Below are 25529 nucleotides of genomic sequence, written 5' to 3' on the forward strand. Positions count from 1 at the left end.
GATCTAACGATATCTTTTTCTTGGTGCCACTCATGTGAGTGGGAAGCAGTGTTATCAATAATTTTGTAAGCATCAGTTTCGGTTTTCTTCATAATAGAACCACCAGCTGCTATATCTATGTCTTTCCTTGTAGTGATGTCGCATCCTTGGTAGAATATTTGTACTATTTAACAGGTGTCTAAACCATGTTGCGGACATCCTCTTAACAACTTTCCAAATCTAGTCCACGCCTCATATAGAGTTTCATTTGGCTTCTGTGTGAACGTAACAATTTCTCCTTGAAGTCTTACGGCTTTAGATGCAGGAAAGAATTGTTTAAGAAATTTTTCAACTAAAACGTCCCATGTATCAATCGCCCCTTCAGGTAACGATTCTAACCAATCTTTGGCTTCTCCCTTTAAATTCCAGGGAAATAACATGAGATATATCTGTTCATCCTCCACTTCTCGGATTTTAAATAGTGTGCAGATCCTATTAAAGGTACGTAGATGTTCATTTGGATCTTCCTTCAGCGCACCACTAAATTGGCATTGATTAGTCACCATGTGTAGAATTTGTCCTTTGATTTCATAATCTGGTACATTAATGTCTGGATGAGTAATTGCGTGACCTTGGCCAGTACGTTTAGCTCTCATTCGGTCTTCCATACTTAATGGTTCCAGATTCTCCATAATTGAATTTGTTGAATTGGAATCACTAGAGGATTCTGATTTAATGGTTCGTTCCTCAACAATCTCTGTTTGAATGATTGGTGGTTCCGGAGGAAAATTTAGTGGCTCAGGATCTATGAATCGTCCCTGAATATTCTCCGGATTCTCAATTGTGAGGTCGAGTTCAAAAAATGGATTATCGGAAATTTGAACTGGAGTACTTGGTCGACTGGATGACGATTCTAAAGAAAAATCAACGGCGGTAATATTTGCTAAATGTCTTGATCTAGTTACAGGTGGTGAACGTACAAAAGGTGGTGAACGTCTTGCTCGGTGCATTCACTGAATATCCTATTAGTTTTTAAAAGGAAAGAAAAATTATAATAAGTTATCCAATCAATAGACTTTTCTGATTTTGCCGACGTTTCAAATAGCCAAAAGATGCAGCAGAGGGGCATGATTCGTTTGGTCTCAATATAATTGAGGACTGTTTGGCACCAATAACCCAGTCCACGTACAAATCCAACTATTACTACGAACCAGAAAATTTTGATGTCTATCAATTTAACCACTTAAAATAAATTTTCGTAATTTTAAGAAATTTAGATAAGAAGTAGAATAAAAATCTAAGTCCTAAAAACTAGAATGACGAGAAATAAGAAAGAAAAAGAGCGCGTCGGAAAAAGGTCGAAAAAGAAAAATGGTTGAAAAATAAAAGGTGACGGAAAAATAAAAGAAACTTATAAAACTTAAAAACACTTGACTAACCCAACCTTATTACCACAACTAACTTAAAATTATAATCGCAAATTGAGATTATTAATTAGAATGATAATTGATACATAGGTAAAAGTCGTCTAAAAATATTAAAGCTTACAGGAAAAACTATATCCCAAATGGAAATAACTTAAAAAGAAACTAAAACTTAAAAAGGCTTCGCAAAATTCTAAAGTACCTAAATCTTAGTCTAAAGAAAAACACTTAAGGAATTCTACGGTAAAGCCTAAATATCTAGAAGTAAAAATAACTATGGCAAAAACTAAGTTTAAAACTAAATATGAGCTAAAAATACAAATATTACGCTAAAACGATTAAAAAGGGACAAAATAGAAAAATATACAAAAAGTTGTAAAAAGTTACAAATTTTTATAAAAATATTACTTTTATATTAATTATTTATTAAAACTATTAATTTTATATTTTATTAAACTAATTTAACTAAATAAAACAAATAAATAAAAACTAAACTAAACAATATAATATAAATAAACTAATTAGGGTTTAAAATTAATTAAAATTAATAAAACCCGTAATTAATGCGAATTAGGGTTCCTGTGTACCCGTGTCAGGTCTGCTCCGCGAGTCGCGGTATTCGATGCTTCAAACTCCGCGAGTCGCGGGGTTTCAAAATTCAACTCAGGTACAGTTTTGAAATTCGACGCGTTTTTCTTTTTTATTTTTTTTTATTTTATATTTTCTGTTTTAAAATCTAAAATATTTATATAATAAAAACTTATATTTTAAAAACTAGAATAAAAATAGAACTACTTTATAATTTTATAAATAAAAATCTTAAAACTAGATTTATATATATATTTTTTTTGGTTTTTTTTATGTTTTAAATAAAAACAAAATACTTAAATAAAACTTATATTTTTATAAAATAAAAATAAAGAAACTTTATAAAACTTAAATATTTAACAAAATCTTAAAAATACTTATATTTTTGTTTTTCTTTTTATATTTTCGAATATTTAAAACGTATTTTTATAAAAACGAATTTTAATAAAAGTAAACTAAAAATCTTTTTTTTTTATATTAGCGTTGCGCTTCCGGCTTTTAAGCAATTCCCCAGCAGCGGCGCCAAAAATACTTGATGTTTTAGCAGAGTGGTATAAAATACTATTAATTTTAGCAGGAAATACTATTAAATACGATACAATTTTACACAAGATATTTATTTATTTAGAGAATGGATATACTAAAACCTTGCTACAACACTTATAGGCAGTGTACCTAATCGTACAGTAGTGTAGTTTTTAGTAAGTCCGGTTCGTTCCACGGGGAAAATCTTTAAACAAAGCTTAACGCTATATTAGTTTACTTTTATAAAAATACAAATATATATATAAGTAATATTATTATTATAAAGGGGGGTTTTTACCGTTTAATGACCGGTTTGTCGATTTTAAAACTTTAGTCGCAGTTAAAACCAAATGTAAAATAATAAATAAATACAAGACTTAATTTAAAGCGTAAAGTAAATAACGATAATGAAATTGCGAATAATAAAAGTGCGATAAAATAAACTTGCGATAATTAAAAAGTACGATAATTAAAAGTGCAATTAAATATAATAACAATAAATAAAAGTGCTATAATTAGAAGTGCAATTAAATATAAAATAAAGGAAATAAAATATGAAATAAAAGAATTATGCTTATTTAAACTTCCGTAATCATGATGTTTGACGTGTTGATTTTAGTTTTATGCCCATGGGTTAATTGTCCTTTGTCCTGGATTATTTAATATGTCCATACGGATTTGTCCATAATAGTCCATCAGTCATAAATATAAAGAGCGAAAGCCTTCGTCAAATTATTCTTATTCCCGAAGTCAAATATTCCAACTAATTGGGGATTCGAATTGTAACAAGGTTTTAATACTTTGTTTAATGAATACACCAGGTTATCGACTGCGTGTAAACTAAGGTTTTACTTCTTTGTTAACAATTACACCAATTACCCTTGAATGTAATTCACCCCTGTTTCAACAAGTCTATTAACTATTAATCCAGTTCCGTGTCCGGTAAAATGAATAATTATTGGTATTTATAGATATCCCGCCCACCGTACCCAGTCAAGCGTATGTGGTTATATATAAATACATCGAATTATAAGTTTGTATATTAAATTAACAAGGTATTGTTTAGTTAATATAAAACCCATTAATAGCCCATAGTCTAATTTCCACAAGTGTCGTTCTTTTATCCAAACCCCAATTATGATACAAAGCCCAATTACCCAATTTTAGTAATTAGCCCAACATCATGATTACTTCGGTATAAATAAGTATAATAATAACTTAGCTACGAGACATTAAATTAAAAAGGTTGAACATAACTTACAATGATTAAAAATAGCGTAGCGTTACACGGACAGAATTTCGACTTACACCCTTACAACATTCGCTAACATACCCTTATTATTAGGATTAAAATTAAAATTAAAATTAAAATATAAATTATAAATATAAATATTACGTATATAGATAGAGAGATGGATATATATTGTGATTTTTGCGATCAGAATTCGTTTGCTTTTATAGGGAGTTTCAGTTTTTGGGGCTCCGCGACTCGCGGCCTTTTCTGCCTTCAAACTCCGCGAGTCGCGGAGTTTGAAATTCCAGCTCACCAACTTTGGAGTCTTTCTTGCCGACGGATTTTTATTATTTATATAATATATAAATAATTATAAGAATTATTTAAATATTATATTATATTTATGTGCATAGTTGACTTGTAATTTTTAGTCCGTTGCGTCGAGCGTTGAGAGTTGACTCTAGTCCCGGTTCCGGATTTTCGAACGTCCTTGCGTACAATTTAATATCTTGTACTTTGCGTTTTGAATCTTGTACTCTTGTAATTTCGAGACGTTTCTTATCAATAATTGGAACCTCTTTGATTGTATTTTGTACTTTTGAGCTTTTTGGTCGTTTGCGTCTTCAATTCGTCGAATCTGTCTTTTGTCTTCACCTTTTATTATTCAAACGAATATCACTTTTAAATAGAACAATTGCAACTAAAAGCTTGTCTTTCTTGAGGAATAATGCTATGAAATGTATGTTCGTTTTTAGCATTATCAAGAACCCCGAGTGATACTTTTCACACCTTTGGCATAGCTGCTTCTGATTGTTGTTGTTGCGGTTGTTATTGTTGTTGGGATGATTGTTGTAGTTGCTGTTGTTGTTGTTGTTGTTGTTGTTGTTGTGGTTGTTGTTGTTGTTGTTGTTGGGCCCTTTGTTGTAGTTGCGATTGATGTTGCGATTGTTGGGATAATTGTTGCGATTATTATTGTAATTGCTGTTGTTGTTGTATTGGTGATTCTTATCACCGTTTTCCTCCCACTTTCTTTTGACTTGCTTCACATTGGCCTCTTCAGCCGTCTGTTCTTTAATTCTTTCTTCAATCTGGTTCACTAGTTTGTGAGCCATTCTACATGCCTGTTGTATGGAGGCGGGCTCGTGTGAACTTATATCTTCTTGGATTCTTTCCAGTAATCCTTTCACAAACGCGTCGATCTTCTCTTCCTCATCTTCGAACGCTCCCGGACACAATAGGCGCAATTCTGTGAATCGTCTTTCGTACGTGGTAATATCAAATCCTTGGGTTCGTAACCCTCTAAGTTCTGTCTTGAGCTTATTGACCTCGGTTCTGGGACGGTACTTCTCGTTCATCAAGTGCTTGAATGCTGACCACGGTAGTGCGTACGCATCATCTTGTCCCACTTGCTCTAGATAGGTATTTCACCATGTTAACGCAGAACCTGTGAAGGTATGCGTAGCGTACTTCACTTTGTCCTCTTCAGTACACTTACTTATGGAAAACACCGATTCGACCTTCTCGGTCCACCGTTTCAATCCGATCGGTCCTTCTGTTCCATCAAATTCCAAAGGTTTGCAGGCAGTGAATTCTTTGTAGGTGCATCCTACACGATTTCCTGTACTGCTAGATCCAAGGTTATTGTTGGTATGTAGCGCGGCCTGTACTGCGGCTATGTTTGAAGCTAAAAAGGTACGGAATTCCTCTTCATTCATATTCACGGTGTGTCGAGTAGTCGGTGCCATTTCCTTCAAAATAGTCAAATGGAACAAGTTAATCATACAGAATATCAAGAGTAGTTAATAGTATTTCGTAGCATAATATGAACTCATTTATAAAAGCTTTTTCTTCATATTAGCGTTTTATAAGTTTAAATTCGGGTAGTACCTACCCGTTAAGTTCATACTTAGTAGCTAATATACAATTCAACTACTACAATTCTATATGAAAAACTGATTATAATAATATTTCGCGTTCAAACTTTTATACAATATTTTACAAACTTACTATTTTACATAAAGCATGAAATATAGCACACAATAACTTTGATACAAGATAGTTGTGAAGATAATTCTAGCTAGTACACAAGTCGTTCAGCAAAGGCAATAAAGACACGTAATTCATACGTCCAGAAACAAGTCATGTATTCTGGTTTTACTAGGACTACTTCCCATCCTTGGTCTTGTGGAACATAACCGTTATGGCCGTTGATAAGACAGCGTGTTGTAACGTCGTCAAAGGGACGAGGGTTACGTAATGACCAACAGTCTCGTAATAACCTAAAAACCTCATTTCTTACCCCAATTACCGACTCCGTCACTTGTGGAAACGTTTTGTTTAATAGTTGTAGCCCGATGTTCTTTTTCTCACTTTGGTGAGAAGCGAACATTACTAACCCGTAAGCATAGCATGCTTCTTTATGTTGCATGTTAGCCACTTTTTCTAAATCATGAAGTCCTATATTCGGATACATTGAGTCAAAATAATTTCTTAACCCGTTGCGTAAAATAGCATTTGGGTTCCCCGCAATATATGCGTCAAAGTAAACACATCGTAACTTATGGGTTTCCCAATGTGATATCCCCCATCTTTCAAACGAAAGTCTCTTATAAACCAAGACATTCTTGGAACGTTCTTCGAATGTCTTACAAACTGATTTCGTCGTAAATAGTTGTGCCGAAGAATTCTGACCGACTCTAGACAAGATTTCATCAATCATGTCTCCGGGTAGGTCTCTTAAAATATTGGGTTGTCTTTCCATTTTGTGTTTTTAAACTGTAAAATAGACAAGAGTTAGATTCATAAAAAATACTTATTAATACAAGCAATTTTTACATATATCATAAAGCTTAAGCACACTATATTACATGTATTACACCACACGAATACAACTATCTTATTCCGACTCGCTCGTTTCTTCTTCTTTGGTTTTGGTTCGTTTTGCCAAGTTTCTAGGGATATATGATGTTCCCCTAATACTATCTGTCATTTTCCACGACGGTTTAGAAAAACCTAGTGGTTTAGAGGTTCCCGGGTCATTGTTACAACTTAAGGACTTCGGGGGTTGACGATACATATAAAGTTCATCGGGGTTGGAATTAGATTTCTCTATTTTTATGCCCTTTCCCTTATTATTTTCTTTTGCCTTTTTAAATTCAGTTGGGGTAATTTCTATAACATCATCGGAATTCTTGTCGGAATCCGATTCATCGGAGAATTGGTAATCCTCCCAATATTTTGCTTCCTTGGCGGAAACACCATTGACCATAATTAACCTTGGTCGGTTGGTTGAGGATTTTCTTTTACTTAACCGTTTTATTATTTCCCCCACCGGTTCTATTTCCTCCTCCGGTTCCTACTTTTCCGGTTCTGATTCTTCTTCCGGTTCTGATTCTTCTTCCGGTTCCTCTTCGGGAACTTGTGAATCAGTCCAATATATATTCGACTCTTCGTTATTATTAGGTGAGTCAATGGGATTTGTGCTAGAGGTAGACATCTATCACACAATATCAAACATGTTAAGAGATTAATATATCACATAATATATACATGTTAATAATATATAGTTTCCAACAAAAATGTTAAGCAATCATTTTTAAAGAAAACACGGTCGAAGTCCAGACTCACTAATGCATCCTAACAAACTCGATAAGACACATTAATGCAAATTTTCTGGTTCTCTAAGACCAACGCTCGGATACCAACTGAAATGTCCCGTTCTTATTGATTAAAAACGTTCCATATTAATTGATTTCGTTGCGAGGTTTTGACCTCTATATGAGACGTTTTTCAAAGACTGCATTCATTTTTAAAACAAACCATAACCTTTATTTCATAAATAAAGGTTTAAAAAGCTTTACGTAGATTATCAAAAAATGATAATCTAAAATATCCTGTTTACAAACGACCATTACATAATGGTTTACAATACAAATATGTTACATCGAAATCAGTTTCTTGAATGCAGTTTTTACACAATATCATACAAACATGGACTCCAAATCTTGTCCTTATTTTAGTATGCAACAGCGGAAGCTCTTAGTATTCACCTGAGAATAAACATGCTTTAAACGTCAACAAAAATGTTGGCGAGTTATAGGTTTAACCTATATATATCAAATCGTAACAATAGACCACAAGATTTCATATTTCAATACACATCCCATACATAGAGATAAAAATCATTCATATGGTGAACACCTGGTAACCGACATTAACAAGATGCATATATAAGAATATCCCCATCATTCCGGGACACCCTTCGGATATGATATAATTTCGAAGTACTAAAGCATCCGGTACTTTGGATGGGGTTTGTTAGGCCCAATAGATCTATCTTTAGGATTCGCGTCAATTAGGGTGTCTGTTCCCTAATTCTTAGATTACCAGACTTAATAAAAAGGGGCATATTCGATTTCGATAATTCAACCATAGAATGTAGTTTCGCATACTTGTGTCTATTTTGTAAATCATTTATAAAACCTGCATGTATTCTCATCCCAAAAATATTAGATTTTAAAAGTAGGACTATAACTCACTTTCACATATTTTTACTTCGTCGGGAAGTAAGACTTGGCCACTGGTTGATTCACGAACCTATAACAATATATACATATATATCAAAGTATGTTCAAAATATATTTACAATACTTTTAATACATTTTGATGTTTTAAGTTTATTAAGACAGCTGTCCTCGTTAGTAACCTACAACTAGTTGTCCACAGTTAGATGTACAGAAATAAATCGATAAATATTATCTTGAATCAATCCACGACCCAGTGTATACGTATCTCAGTATTGATCACAACTCAAACTATATATATTTTGGAATCAACCTCAACCCTGTATAGCTAACTCCAACATTCACATATAGAGTGTCTATGGTTGTTCCGAAATATATATAGATGTGTCGACATTGAAATGTCCCGTTCTTATTGATTAAAAACGTTCCATATTAATTGATTTCGTTGCGAGGTTTTGACCTCTATATGAGACGTTTTTCAAAGACTGCATTCATTTTAAAACAAACCATAACCTTTATTTCATCAATAAAGGTTTAAAAAGCTTTACGTAGATTATCAAATAATGATAATCTAAAATATCCTGTTTACACACGACCATTACATAATGGTTTACAATACAAATATGTTACAACAAAATAAGTTTCTTGAATGCAGTTTTTACACAATATCATACAAACATGGACTCCAAATCTTGTCCTTATTTTAGTATGCAACAGCGGAAGCTCTTAATATTCACCTGAGAATAAACATGCTTTAAACGTCAACAAAAATGTTGGTGAATTATAGGTTTAACCTATATATATCAAATCGTAACAATAGACCACAAGATTTCATATTTCAATACACATCCCATACATAGAGATAAAAATCATTCATATGGTGAACACCTGGTAACCCACATTAACAAGATGCATATATAAGAATATCCCCATCATTCCGGGACACCCTTCGGATATGATATAAATTTCGAAGTACTAAAGCATCCGGTACTTTGGATGGGGTTTGTTAAGCCCAATAGATCTATCTTTAGGATTCGCGTCAATTAGGGTGTCTGTTCCCTAATTCTTAGATTACCAGACTTAATAAAAAGGGGCATATTCGATTTCGATAATTCAACCATAGAATGTAGTTTCACGTACTTGTGTCTATTTTGTAAATCATTTATAAAACCTGCATGTATTCTCATCCCAAAAATATTAGATTTTAAAAGTGGGACTATAACTCACTTTCACAGATTTTTACTTCGTCGGGAAGTAAGACTTGGCCACTGGTTGATTCACGAACCTATAACAATATATACATATATATCAAAGTATGTTCAGAATATATTTACAACACTTTTAATATATTTTGATGTTTTAAGTTTATTAAGTCAGCTGTCCTCGTTAGTAACCTACAACTAGTTGTCCACAGTTAGATGTGCAGAAATAAATCGATAAATATTATCTTGAATCAATCCACGACCCAGTGTATACGTATCTCAGTATTGATCACAACTCAAACTATATATATTTTGGAATCAACCTCAACCCTGTATAGCTAACTTCAACATTCACATATAGAGTGTCTATGGTTGTTCCGAAATATATATAGATGTGTCGACATGATAGGTAGAAACATTGTATACGTGTCTATGGTATCTCAAGATTACATAATATATAATACAAGTTGATTAAGTTATGGTTGGAATAGATTTGTTACCAATTTTCACGTAGCTAAAATGAGAAAAATTATCCAATCTTGTTTTACCCATAACTTCTTCATTTTAAATCCGTCTTGAGTGAATCAAATTGCTATGGTTTCATATTGAACTCTATTTTATGAATCTAAACAGAAAAAGTATAGGTTTATAGTCGGAAAAATAAGTTACAAGTCGTTTTTATAAAGGTAGTCATTTCAGTCGAAACAACGACGTCTAGATGACCATTTTAGAAAACATACTTCCACTTTGAGTTTAACCATAATTTTTGGATATAGTTTCATGTTCATAATAAAAATCATTTTCTCAGAATAACAACTTTTAAATCAAAGTTTATCATAGTTTTTAATTAACTAACCCAAAACAGCCAGCGGTGTTACTACGACGGCGTAAATCCGATTTTACGGTGTTTTTCGTGTTTCCAGGTTTTAAATCATTAAGTTAGCATATCATATAGATATAGAACATGTGTTTAGTTGATTTTAAAAGTCAAGTTAGAAGGATTAACTTTTGTTTGCGAACAAGTTTAGAATTTACTAAACTATGTTCTAGTGATTACAAGTTTAAACCTTCGAATAAGATAGCTTTATATGTATGAATCGAATGATGTTATGAACATCATTACTACCTTAAGTTCCTTGGATAAACCTACTGGAAAAGAGAAAAATGGATCTAGCTTCAATGGATCCTTGGATGGCTCGAAGTTCTTGAAGCAGAATCATGACACGAAAACAAGTTCAAGTAAGATCATCACTTAAAATAAGATTGTTATAGTTATAGAAATTGAACCAAAGTTTGAATATGATTATTACCTTGTATTAGAATGATAACCTACTGTAAGAAACAAAGATTTCTTGAGGTTGGATGATCACCTTACAAGATTGGAAGTGAGCTAGCAAACTTGAATGTATTCTTGATTTTATGAAACTAGAACTTTTGGAATTTATGAAGAACACTTAGAACTTGAAGATAGAACTTGAGAGAGATCAATTAGATGAAGAAAATTGAAGAATGAAAGTGTTTGTAGGTGTTTTTGGTCGTTGGTGTATGGATTAGATATAAAGGATATGTTATTTTGTTTTCATGTAAATAAGTCATGAATGATTACTCATATTTTTGTAATTTTATGAGATATTTCATGCTAGTTGCCAAATGATGGTTCCCACATGTGTTAGGTGACTCACATGGGCTGCTAAGAGCTGATCATTGGAGTGTATATACCAATAGTACATACATCTAAAAGCTGTGTATTGTACGAGTACGAATACGGGTGCATACGAGTAGAATTGTTGATGAAACTGAACGAGGATATAATTGTAAGCATTTTTGTTAAGTAGAAGTATTTTGATAAGTGTCTTGAAGTCTTTCAAAAGTATATGAATACATATTAAAACACTACATGTATATACATTTTAACTGAGTCGTTAAGTCATCGTTAGTCGTTACATGTAAATGTTGTTTTGAAACCTTTAGGTTAACGATCTTGTTAAATGTTGTTAACCCAATGTTTATAATATCAAAAGAGATTTTAAATTATTATATTATCATGATATTATGATGTACGAATATCTCTTAATATGATATATATACATTAAATGTCGTTACAACGATAATCGTTACATATATGTCTCGTTTCAAAATCATTAAGTTAGTAGTCTTGTTTTTACATATGTAGTTCATTGTTAATATAATTAATGATATGTTTACTTATCATAATATCATGTTAACTATATATATAACCATATATATGTCATCATATAGTTTTTACAAGTTTTAACGTTCGTGAATCACCGGTCAACTTGGGTGGTCAATTGTCTATATGAAACCTATTTCAATTAATCAAGTCTTAACAAGTTTGATAGCTTAACATGTTGGAAACATTTAATCATGTAAATATCAATCTCAATTAATATATATAAACATGGAAAAGTTCGGGTCACTACAGTACCTACCCGTTAAATAAATTTCGTCCCGAAATTTTAAGCTGTTGAAGGTGTTGACGAATCTTCTGGAAATAGATGCGGGTATTTCTTCTTCATCTGATCTTCACGCTCCCAGGTGAACTCAGGTCCTCTACGAGCATTCCATCGAACCTTAACAATTGGTATCTTGTTTTGCTTAAGTCTTTTAACCTCACGATCCATTATTTCGACGGGTTCTTCGATGAATTGAAGTTTTTCGTTGATTTGGATTTCATCTAATGGAATAGTGAGATCTTCTTTAGCAAAACATTTCTTCAAATTCGAGACGTGGAAAGTGTTATGTACAGCCGCGAGTTGTTGAGGTAACTCAAGTCGGTAAGCTACTGGTCCAACACGATCAATAATCTTGAATGGTCCAATATACCTTGGATTTAATTTCCCTCGTTTACCAAATCGAACAACTCCTTTCCAAGGTGCAACTTTAAGCATGACCATCTCTCCAATTTCAAATTCTATATCTTTTCTTTTAATGTCAACGTAGCTCTTTTGTCGACTTTGGGCGGTTTTCAACCGTTGTTGAATTTGGATGATCTTCTCGGTAGTTTCTTGTATAATCTCCGGACCCGTAATCTGTCTATCCCCCACTTCACTCCAACAAATCGGAGACCTGCACTTTCTACCATAAAGTGCTTCAAACGGCGCCATCTCAATGCTTGAATGGTAGCTGTTGTTATAGGAAAATTCTGCTAACGGTAGATGTCGATCCCAACTGTTTCCGAAATCAATAACACATGCTCGTAGCATGTCTTCAAGCATTTGTATCGTCCTTTTGCTCTGCCCATCAGTTTGTGGATGATAGGCAGTACTCATGTCTAGACGAGTTCCTAATGCTTGCTGTAATGTCTGCCAGAATCTTGAAATAAATCTGCCATCCCTATCAGAGATAATAGAGATTGGTATTCCATGTCTGGAGATGACTTCCTTCAAATACAGTCGTGCTAACTTCTCCATCTTGTCATCTTCTCTTATTGGCAGGAAGTGTGCTGATTTGGTGAGACGATCAACTATTACCCAAATAGTATCAAAACCACTTGCAGTCCTTGGAAATTTAGTGATGAAATCCATGGTAATGTTTTCCCATTTCCATTTCGGGATTTCGGGTTGTTGAAGTAGACCTGATGGTTTCTGATGCTCAGCTTTGACCTTAGAACACGTCAAACATTCTCCTACGTATTTAGCAACATCAGCTTTCATACCCGGCCACCAAAAATGTTTCTTGAGATCCTTGTACATCTTCCCCGTTCCAGGATGTATTGAGTATCTGGTTCTATGAGCTTCTCTAAGTACCATTTCTCTCATATCTCCAAATTTTAGTACCCAAATCCTTTCAGCCCTATACCGGGTTCCGTCTTCCCGAATATTAAGATGCTTCTCCGATCCTTTGGGTATTTCATCCTTTAAATTTCCCTCTTTTAAAACTCCTTGTTGCGCCTCCTTTATTTGAGTAGTAATGTTATTATGAATCATTATATTCATAGATTTTACTCGAATGGGTTCTCTGTCCTTCCTGCTCAAGGCATCGGCTACCACATTTGCCTTCCCCGGGTGGTAACGAATCTCAAAGTCGTAATCATTCAATAATTCAATCCACCTACGCTGCCTCATATTCAGTTGTTTCTGATTAAATATGTGTTGAAGACTTTTGTGGTCGGTATATATAATACTTTTGACCCCATATAAGTAGTGCCTCCAAGTCTTTAATGCAAAAACAACCGCGCCTAATTCCAAATCATGCGTCGTATAATTTTGTTCGTGAATCTTCAATTGTCTAGACGCATAAGCAATCACCTTCGTTCGTTGCATTAATACACAACCGAGACCTTGCTTTGATGCATCACAATAAATCACAAAATCATCATTCCCTTCAGGCAATGACAATATAGGTGCCGTAGTTAGCTTTTTCTTCAATAACTGAAACGCTTTCTCTTGTTCATCATTCAATTCAAATTTCTTCCCTTTATGCGTTAATGCAGTCAAGGGTTTTGCTATTCTGGAAAAGTCTTGGATGAACCTTCTGTAGTAACCAGCTAGTCCTAAAAACTGGCGTATGTGTTTCGGAGTTTTCGGGGTTTCCCACTTTTCAACAGTTTCTATCTTTGCCGGATCCACCTTAATACCTTCTTTGTTCACTATGTGACCGAGGAATTGAACTTCTTCCAACCAAAATGCACACTTTGAAAACTTAGCGTACAATTCTTCCTTCCTCAATACTTCTAACACCTTTCTCAAATGTTCACCGTGTTCTTGGTCATTCTTTGAGTAAATAAGTATGTCATCAATGAAAACAATGACAAACTTGTCAAGGTATGGTCCACACACTCGGTTCATAAGGTCCATGAACACAGCTGGTGCATTAGTTAAACCAAATGGCATGACCATAAACTCGTAATGACCGTAACGTGTTCTGAAAGCAGTCTTTGGAATATCATCTTCTTTCACCCGCATTTGATGATACCCGGAACGTAAGTCAATCTTTGAATAAACAGACGAGCCTTGTAGTTGATCAAATAAGTCGTCGATTCTCGGTAGTGGGTAGCGGTTCTTGATGGTAAGTTTGTTCAACTCTCGGTAGTCGATACACAACCTGAATGTACCATCTTTCTTCTTGACAAACAAAACAGGAGCTCCCCACGGTGATGTGCTTGGTCGAATGAAACCACGCTCTAAAAGTTCTTGTAATTGGCTTTGCAGTTCTTTCATCTCGCTGGGTGCGAGTCTGTAAGGAGTACGAGCTATTGGTGCAGCTCCTGGTACAAGATCTATTTGAAATTCAACGGATCGATGTGGGGGTAATCCCGGTAATTCTTTCGGAAATACATCAGTAAATTCTTTTGCGACGGGAACATCATTGATGCTCTTTTCTTCTGTTTGTACTTTCTCGACGTGTGCTAGAACAGCATAGCAACCTTTTCTTATTAGTTTTTGTGCCTTCAAATTACTAATAAGATGTAGCTTCGTGTTGCCCTTTTCTCCGTACACCATTAAGGGTTTTCCTTTTTCTCGTATAATGCGAATTGCATTTTTGTAACAAACGATCTCCGCTTTCACTTCTTTCAACCAGTCCATACCGATTATCACATCAAAACTCCCTAACTCTACTGGTATCAAATCAATCTTAAATGTTTCGCTAACCAGTTTAATTTCTCGATTCCGACATATATTATCTGCTGAAATTAATTTACCATTTGCTAATTCGAGTAAAAATTTACTATCCAAAGGCGTCAATGGACAACTTAATTTAGCACAAAAATCTCTACTCATATAGCTTCTATCCGCACCCGAATCAAATAAAACGTAAGCAGATTTATTGTCAATAAGAAACGTACCCGTAACAAGCTCTGGGTCTTCCTGTGCCTCTGCCGCATTAATATTGAAAACTCTTCCACGGCCTTGTCTATTCGTGTTCTCCTGGTTCGGGCAATTTATAATAATGTGGCCCGGTTTTCCACATTTATAACAAACTACATTGGCATAACTTGCTCCGACACTACTTGCTCCGCCATTACTCGTTCCGACACCATTTGTTCCTTTCGTTCTATTAACCCCTGGTCCGTAGACCTCACACTTCGTCGCGCTATGACCATTTCTTTTACACTTGTTGCAAAATTTGGTGCAGAACCCCGAGTGATTCTTTTCACACCTTTGGCATAGCTGCTTCTGATTGTTGTTGTTGCGGTTATTATTGTTGTTGGGATGATTGTTGTAGTTGCTGTTGTTGTTGTTATTGTTGGGCCGTTTGTTGTAGTTGCGATTGATGTTGCGATTGTTGGGATAATTGCTGCGATTATTGTTGTAATTGCTGTTGTTGTTGTATTGGTGATTCTTATCACCGTTTTCCTCCCACTTTCTTTTGACTTGCTTCACATTGGCCTCTTCAGCAGTCTGTTCTTTAATTCTTTCTTCAATCTGGTTCACTAGTTTGTGAGCCATTCTACATGCCTGTTGTATGGAGGCGGGCTCGTGTGAACTTATATCTTCTTGGATTCTTTCCGGTAATCCTTTCACAAACTCGTCGATCTTCTCTTCCTCATCTTCGAATGCTCCCGGACACAATAGGCACAATTCTGTGAATCGTCTTTCGTACGTGGTAATATCAAATCCTTGGGTTCGTAACCCTCTAAGTTCTGTCTTGAGCTTATTGACCTCGGTTCTGGGACGGTACTTCTCGTTCATCAAGTGCTTGAATGCTGACCATGGTAGTGCGTACGCATCGTCTTGTCCCACTTGCTCTAGATAGGTATTCCACCATGTTAACGCAGAACCTGTGAAGGTATGCGTAGTGTACTTTACTTTGTCCTCTTCAGTACACTTACTTATGGCAAACACCGATTCGACCTTCTCGGTCCACCGTTTCAATCCGATCGGTCCTTCGGTTCCATCAAATTCCAAAGGTTTGCAGGCAGTGAATTCTTTGTAGGTGCATCCTACACGATTTCCTGTACTGCTAGATCCAAGGTTATTGTTGGTATGTAGCGCAGCCTGTACTGCGGCTATGTTTGAAGCTAGAAAAGTACGGAATTCCTCTTCATTCATATTCACGGTGTGTCGAGTAGTCGGTGCCATTTCCTTCAAAATAGTTAAATGGAACAAGTTAATCATACAGAATATTAAGAGTAGTTAATAGTATTTCGTAGCATAATATGAACTCATTTATAAAAGCTTTTTCTTCATATTAGCGTTTTATAAGTTTAAATTCGGGTAGTACCTACCCGTTAAGTTCATACTTAGTAGCTAATATACAATTCAACTACTACAATTCTATATGAAAAACTGATTATAATAATATTTCGCGTTCAAACTTTTACACAATATTTTACAAACTTACAATACCGCTTATTTTACATATAGCATGAAATATAGCACACAATAAATTTGATACAAGATGGTTGTGAAGATAATTCTAGCTAGTACACAAGTCGTTCAGCAAAGGCAATAAAGACACGTAATTCATACGTCCAGAAACAAGTCATGCATTTTGGTTTTACTAGGACTACTTCCCATCCTTGGTCTTGTGGAACATAACCGTTGTGGCCGTTGATAAGACAGCGTGTTGTAACGTCGTCAAAGGGACGAGGGTTACGTAATGTCCAACAGTCCCGTAACAATCTAAAAACCTCATTTCTTACCCCAATTACCGACTCCGTCACTTGTGGGAACGTTTTGTTTAATAGTTGTAGCCCGATGTTCTTGTTCTCACTTTGGTGAGAAGCGAACATTACTAATCCGTAAGCATAACATGCTTCTTTATGTTGCATGTTAGCCGCTTTTTCTAAATCACGAAGTCCAATATTCGGATATATTGAGTCAAAATAATTTCTTAACCCGTTGCGTAAAATAGCATTTGGGTTCCCCGCAATATATGCGTCAAAGTAAACACATCGTAACTTATGGGTTTCCCAATGTGATATCCCCCATCTTTCAAACGAAAGTCTCTTATAAACCAAGACATTCTTGGAACGTTCTTCGAATGTCTTACAAACTGATCTCGCCTTAAATAGTTGTGCCGAGGAATTCTGGCCGACTCTAGACAAGATTTCATCAATCATGTCTCCGGGTAGGTCTCTTAAAATATTAGGTTGTCTATCCATTTTGTGTTTTTAAACTGTAAAATAGACAAGAGTTAGATTCATAAAAAAAAATACTTATTAATACAAGCAATTTTTACATATATCATAAAGCATAAGAACACTATATTACATATATTACACCACACGAATACAACTATCTTATTCCGACTCGCTCGTTTCTTCTTCTTCGGTTTTGGTTCGTTTTGCCAAGTTTCTAGGGATATATGATGTTCCCCTAATACGAGCCGTCGTTGTCCACATTGGTTTAGAAAAACCTGGTGGTTTAGAGGTTCCCGGGTCATTGTTACAACTTAAGGACTTCGGGCGTTGACGATACATATAAAGTTCATCGGGGTTGGAATTAGATTTCTCTATTTTTATGCCCTTTCCCTTATTATTTTCTTTTGCCTTTTTAAATTCAGTTGGGGTAATTTCTATAACATCATCGGAATTATCGTCGGAATCCGATTCATCGGAGAATTGGTAATCCTCCCAATATTTTGCTTCCTTGGCGGAAACACCATTGACCATAATTAACCTTGGTCGGTTGGTTGAGGATTTTCTTTTACTTAACCGTTTTATTATTTCCCCCACCGGTTATATTTCTTCATCCGGTTCCGATTCTTCTTCCGGTTCCGATTCTTCTTCCGGTTCCGACTCTTCTTCCGGTTCCTCTTCGGGAACTTGTGAATCAGTCCACGAATCATTCCAATTTACATTTGACTCTTCATTATTATTAGGTGAGTCAATGGGACTTGTTCTAGAGGTAGACATCTATCACATAATATCAAACGCGTTAAGAGATTAATATATCACATAATATTCACATGTTAAAAATATATAGTTTCCAACAAAATTTGTTAAGCAATCATTTTTCAAGTAAACACGGTCGAAGTCCAGACTCACTAATGCATCCTAACAAACTCGATAAGACACACTAATGCAAAATTCTGGTTCTCTAAGACCAACGCTCGGATACCAACTGAAATGTCCCGTTCTTATTGATTAAAAACGTTCCATATTAATTGATTTCTTTGCTAGGTTTTGACCTCTATATGAGACGTTTTTCAAAGACTGCATTCATTTTAAAACAAACCATAACCTTTATTTCATCAATAAAGGTTTAAAAAGCTTTACGTAGATTATCAAATAATGATAATCTAAAATATCCTGTTTACACACGACCATTACATAATGGTTTACAATACAAATATGTTACAACAAAATAAGTTTCTTGAATGCATTTTTTACACAATATCATACAAACATGGACTCCAAATCTTGTCCTTATTTTAGTATGCAACAGCGGAAGCTCTTAATATTCACCTGAGAATAAACATGCTTTAAACGTCAACAAAAATGTTGGTGAATTATAGGTTTAACCTATATATATCAAATCGTAACAATAGACCACAAGATTTCATATTTCAATACACATCCCATACATAGAGATAAAAATCATTCATATGGTGAACACCTGGTAACCCACATTAACAAGATGCATATATAAGAATATCCCCATCATTCCGGGACACCCTTCGGATATGATATAAATTTCGAAGTACTAAAGCATCCGGTACTTTGGATGGGGTTTGTTAAGCCCAATAGATCTATCTTTAGGATTCGCGTCAATTAGGGTGTCTGTTCCCTAATTCTTAGATTACCAGACTTAATAAAAAGGGGCATATTCGATTTCGATAATTCAACCATAGAATGTAGTTTCACGTACTTGTGTCTATTTTGTAAATCATTTATAAAACCTGCATGTATTCTCATCCCAAAAATATTAGATTTTAAAAGTGGGACTATAACTCACTTTCACAGATTTTTACTTCGTCGGGAAGTAAGACTTGGCCACGGGTTGATTCACGAACCTATAACAATATATACATATATATCAAAGTATGTTCAGAATATATTTACAACACTTTTAATATATTTTGATGTTTTAAGTTTATTAAGTCAGCTGTCCTCGTTAGTAACCTACAACTAGTTGTCCACAGTTAGATGTGCAGAAATAAATCGATAAATATTATCTTGAATCAATCCACGACCCAGTGTATACGTATCTCAGTATTGATCACAACTCAAACTATATATATTTTGGAATCAACCTCAACCCTGTATAGCTAACTCCAACATTCACATATAGAGTGTCTATGGTTGTTCCGAAATATATATAGATGTGTCGACATGATAGGTCGAAACATTGTATACGTGTCTATGGTATCTCAAGATTACATAATATACAATACAAGTTGATTAAGTTATGGTTGGAATAGATTTGTTACCAATTTTCACGTAGCTAAAATGAGAAAAATTATCCAATCTTGTTTTACCCATAACTTCTTCATTTTAAATCCGTTTTGAGTGAATCAAATTGCTATGGTTTCATATTGAACTCTATTTTATGAATATAAACAGAAAAAGTATAGGTTTATAGTCGGAAAAATAAGTTACAAGTCGTTTTTATAAAGGTAGTCATTTCAGTCGAAACAACGACGTCTAGATGACCATTTTAGAAAACATACTTTCACTTTGAGTTTAACCATAATTTTTGGATATAGTTTCATGTTCATAATAAAAATCATTTTCTCAGAATAACAACTTTTAAATCAAAGTTTATCATAGTTTTTAATTAACTAACCCAAAACAGCCAGCGGTGTTACTACGACGGCGTAAATCCGGTTTTACGGTGTTTTTCGTGTTTCCAGGTTTTAAATCATTAAGTTAGCATATCATATAGATATAGAACATGTGTTTAGTTGATTTTAAAAGTCAAGTTAGAAGGATTAACTTTTGTTTGCGAACAAGTTTAGAATTTACTAAACTATGTTCTAGTGATTACAAGTTTAAACCTTCGAATAAGATAGCTTTATATGTATGAATTGAATGATGTTATGAACATCATTACTACCTTAAGTTCCTTGGATAAACCTACTGGAAAAGAGAAAAATGGATCTAGCTTCAATGGATCCTTGGATGGCTCGAAGTTCTTGAAGCAGAATCATGACACGAAAACAAGTTCAAGTAAGATCATCACTTAAAATAAGATTGTTATAGTTATAGAAATTGAACCAAAGTTTGAATATGATTATTACCTTGTATTAGAATGATAACCTACTGTAAGAAACAAAGATTTCTTGAGGTTGGATGATCACCTTACAAGATTGGAAGTGAGCTAGCAAACTTGAAAGTATTCTTGATTTTATGAAACTAGAACTTTTGGAATTTATGAAGAACACTTAGAACTTGAAGATAGAACTTGAGAGAGATCAATTAGATGAATAAAATTGAAGAATGAAAGTGTTTGTAGGTGTTTTTGGTCGTTGGTGTATGGATTAAATATAAAGGATATGTAATTTTGTTTTCATGTAAATAAGTCATGAATGATTACTCATATTTTTGTAATTTTATGAGATATTTCATGCTAGTTGTCAAATGATGGTTCCCACATGTGTCAGGTGACTCACATGGGTTGCTAAGAGCTGATCATTGGAGTGTATATACCAATAGTACGTACATCTAAAAGCTGTGTATTGTACGAGTACGAATACGGGTGCATACGAGTAGAATTGTTGATGAAACTGAACGAGGATGTAATTGTAAGCATTTTTGTTAAGTATAAGTATTTTGATAAGTGTCTTGAAGTCTTTAAAAAGTGTATGAATACATATTAAAACACTACATGTATATACATTTTAACTGAGTCGTTAAGTCATCGTTAGTCGTTACATGTAAATGTTGTTTTGAAACCTTTAGGTTAACGATCTTGTTGAATGTTGTTAACTCATTGTTTATTATAACAAATGAGATGTTAAATTGTTATATTATCATGATATTATGATATATTATATATATTAGTATGATGTATATACAGTTAAATGTCGTTACAACGATAATCGTTACATATATGTCTCGTTTCGAAATCATTAAGTTAGTAGTCTTATTTTTACATATGTATTTCATTGTTAATACACTTAATAATATATTTACTTATCATTTAACATAATTAACCAAGTGTATCAATATCTTAATATGATTCATATGTACCTAGTAAGACGTTGTTATAACGATAATCGTTATATATACCGTTTTCGAGTTTCTTAAATTAATAGTCTCATTTTTATGTATATAACTCATTGTTAAAATACCTAATGAGATACATACTTAAAATAAAATCATGTTAACTATATATATAACCATATATATGTCATCGTATAGTTTTTACAAGTTTTAACGTTCGTGAATCACCGGTCAACTTGGGTGGTCAATTGTCTATATGAAACCTATTTCAATTAATCAAATCTTAACAAGTTTGATTGATTAACATGTTGGAAACACTTAATCATGTAAATAACAATTTCATTTAATATAATTATAAACATGGAAAAGTTCGGGTCACTACATCAGTGCTGTTCACGACATTTTTCACGTGTCGAATTTAAAGAAGTGTTTGGCCGAGGCCGATAAGACAATTCCTCTGGAGGAACTTCATGTTGATAAGCAACTTCATTTTATTGAGGAACCTGTTGAAATTATGAACCGAGAGGTTAAGACTCTGAAGCAGAGCAGAATTCCTATTATCCGGGTTATATGGAACGCCAGGCGTGGTCCCGAGTTCACTTGGGAGCGTGAAGATCAGATGAAGCAGAAGTACCCGCATTTGTTCCCAGATGCTGAGTCAACCCCTGCACCTGCTTAAATTTTGGGATGAAATTTTCGTAACGGGAAGGTACTGTCACGACCCTACTTTTTCCGTTATCTTTTACCGTTAATTATTTAACGACCGTTAACTGTTAATTGTGCTACGTCATTTCTATGACCTATATTATTATATTAATAATAATATATTAATTATTAAGTGTTATGTGAATAATTGTATTCATATTTTAATTTATACGTTTCTACGTGTCGCGAATTTCTATCCGGCGAATCTTTTCGATTTTCAAACCAACGGTCGCGTTTTTGGGATATTTAAATCCTAATTATTTTAAATATGATATTTTAAGATCATATAATTATATATAGTATTTATATTTATTTTTCGTCGCGCGTTTGTTATCTCTCCGAATTTTTAATCGCGTAAGCGTGTTTTCGCGTTTCGGGATTCGTTCAGGCTTTCGGGCCACAAGTAAATCAACATTTATCAAAATTGGACCCATGGGCCCACCCCCATGCAATTCTCGGCCGAACCCCTTTAGGGGAGGGGGCTTTGTGCAATTTTTGCAAACCTTGTTACCATACTCCTAATTTCCATTCATTTTCTCATTCACCCTAATTATTTTGGCTCTCCTCTCCTCCCTTTTTCTTTTTGCAGCCGGCCACACAAGCATCATCATCATCATCAATTGCTAATCATCAAAGGCTTGTATTACTTGATCGTTTGCATAATCGGGTTCTACGCGATCTCCTCTACACATCTATACTTCTTGATTCTTGATTAGGGTATAAACCCTAACCCTAGAACTTTTGATTTTTCTTTATATTTCTGTATTTTGATTATATATTAATAGTATGATGGTTACTTGTTGTTGTAATGGTGTTTGTATGCATAGAATTACTCATAAACACATGTTTCCGGTTTGATAAAATTGGGACAGCAGCTATTTCGTGTATTTCTGATATTGTGACTGTTATAAAAGTTAAAATAAAGTATCTAGATGAGTTCCTCTCATCAAGACATTAATTTTAGACTCCGGATTCATGTCGTTTCGATTCCCAGAGCCCTAAATATGATCAAAGTGGTATTTTGTTAAGATTGAAATGTGATTTTGGTATGAACCAGGTTTGGTCCGACTTTGTGACCATATTTGGTGACTTTAGGGTGTGTTAGTGTGTTAGGACTGATGGTGGGGAGTACTTTCATGTTCGGGTCATCTCAATCCGAGCCACGAATCACCCGTTACGTCTAAAACACGATTTTGAGTGAATTGAAGTTCCAAGTAGTGTAATGGCTGTGCATCACGGCTTGTGGACTGTTCTTGGGATGTTCTTGAGTGTATCAAAGTGTCAGGTGGTTTGCTTAGGCGGAGATATATTTAAGGCTCGCCGAAAACCGACACCCGGGGCTCAGGATACGACCCGATGAACTTTTGATTTAAAACTTATGACTAATTATTAAACTTATGATATAAATAATGGATTTCATTATCATTTAATTACTTATGATAAAAAAAAGTAATTATTATTATTTAAGACTTATGATATATATTTATTATATCATTTAATTATTACTTATATTTTAATTAACATTTTAATTAAACATATGATTAATAATACTTTATTATTAATGGAAAATACTTATGATAAGTATTAAACTTATATTATGAGATTATTATAATAAGACTTATAATAAGGATTAATTAATTATTTAATTATTATAAGGCTTAGTTATTATTTAATTATAATTTAATTATTAAATACTTATGATTTAATAATTATAATTAGAAACTTATGATATGATTAATAATTCATTATTAATTAATAATACTTATGATATGATTTAAAATTTATTATTAATTAATAATACTTATATTATGACTAATATTTAATTAATTAATTGAATACTTATGTTATATTAATTATATCATTTAAACTTATATTAACTTTAATAATTCATTTTAATTTAATTAAACTTATATTATGACATAATTAGACATATTTAACTTTAATAAACGTTATAACTTACATTATTATTACAAATTACACTTTTAAAATTAACGTTGACCATGTTTGACCAAGGTTGACTTTTGAGTTGACTTTCGGTTGACTTTGACTTTCAGTTGACTTTTGTTGACTTTCTAAATAAGGAAACTTTCCTAACTTAAAACTTTCTAAAAATAGAAACTTTCTAAATTTGGAAACTTTCCAAAAATAGAAACTTTCCTAAAATAGAAACTTTCCAAAAATAGAAACTTTCCAAAAATAGAAACTTTCCAAAAATAGAAACTTTCCAAAAATTGAAACCTGCTAAAAATAGAAACTTTCTAAAAATAGAAAGTGTGTCCGTAAGTTGTTCCGATCAAACCGATACATATTGAGTATTGTTCTATGACTACTTGCAACATGTACAATAGCTATCATACTAAGACTTGACATAAGTTAGTTATTTATATCGACCTGCTTTATTTATAGGTCGGCGTTGTGATCATTCCTGATCACTGTACTCATTTGCTGTTCGCTTAATTGTGTTGGTTACTTCGTTACTATTAAGGTGAGTTATAGTCCCATTTTTCTATTTTAAATCTTTTAGGATGAGAATACATGCAATTTATTTTATATTTTGGACACAAGTGGAAGTTGATTTAAATTATTCATTGTGAGTTGAACAAAAATATTCCCTAGTCTGGTAACTGTAATCACTGGTTTCTACTGGTGAACGCGAATCCTACGGATAGATCTATCGGGTTTGACAACCCCATTTCGAGCTAGTCGCGCTAGCAATTTATAATCGGAATGTTTAGTACTTCATAATTAGTTGAAGATACACTTGTTCGGTGTATATTATTTATTGTGTTTGGCAAGGGTAAATAAATGGTTAAGTGGTTACCAGGTGGCTCACGAAAAATGGAATAATGTTTTTATATATTTTCTAACATATAATTTAGTGGTCCAAAAGGAGTTTTTATGTTTTCAAACATAAATTTTTATGGTTTAAATTAGATATTGTTTACAATATTAAACCTATAATTCACTCAACATTTTTGTTGACAGTTACTCGCATGTTTTATTCTCATGTTCATGATTGATTGCTTCCGCTGTGCTTAGAGAGTCTGCATATTTATGATGGCAGATTTTGTTAAACATTAACTTGCATTCTATTTTGATACATTTAATAGTGGATGTTGATGACTTTGTTTTGGTCAACTTTTGGTTAAGTAATAATGTACGATTTTTCTAAACTTACTCATTTTGGTAGGTTTCCTTTATAGGAAATCATTTTTTAAATAAAGAATGCAAGGTTATTTATTAAATTCATATAGAGTTATGATCAAGCTGTGGGAC

The sequence above is a fragment of the Rutidosis leptorrhynchoides genome, chromosome 3 (assembly GCF_046630445.1).
Source record: "Rutidosis leptorrhynchoides isolate AG116_Rl617_1_P2 chromosome 3, CSIRO_AGI_Rlap_v1, whole genome shotgun sequence".
Lineage (NCBI taxonomy): Eukaryota > Viridiplantae > Streptophyta > Magnoliopsida > Asterales > Asteraceae > Rutidosis > Rutidosis leptorrhynchoides.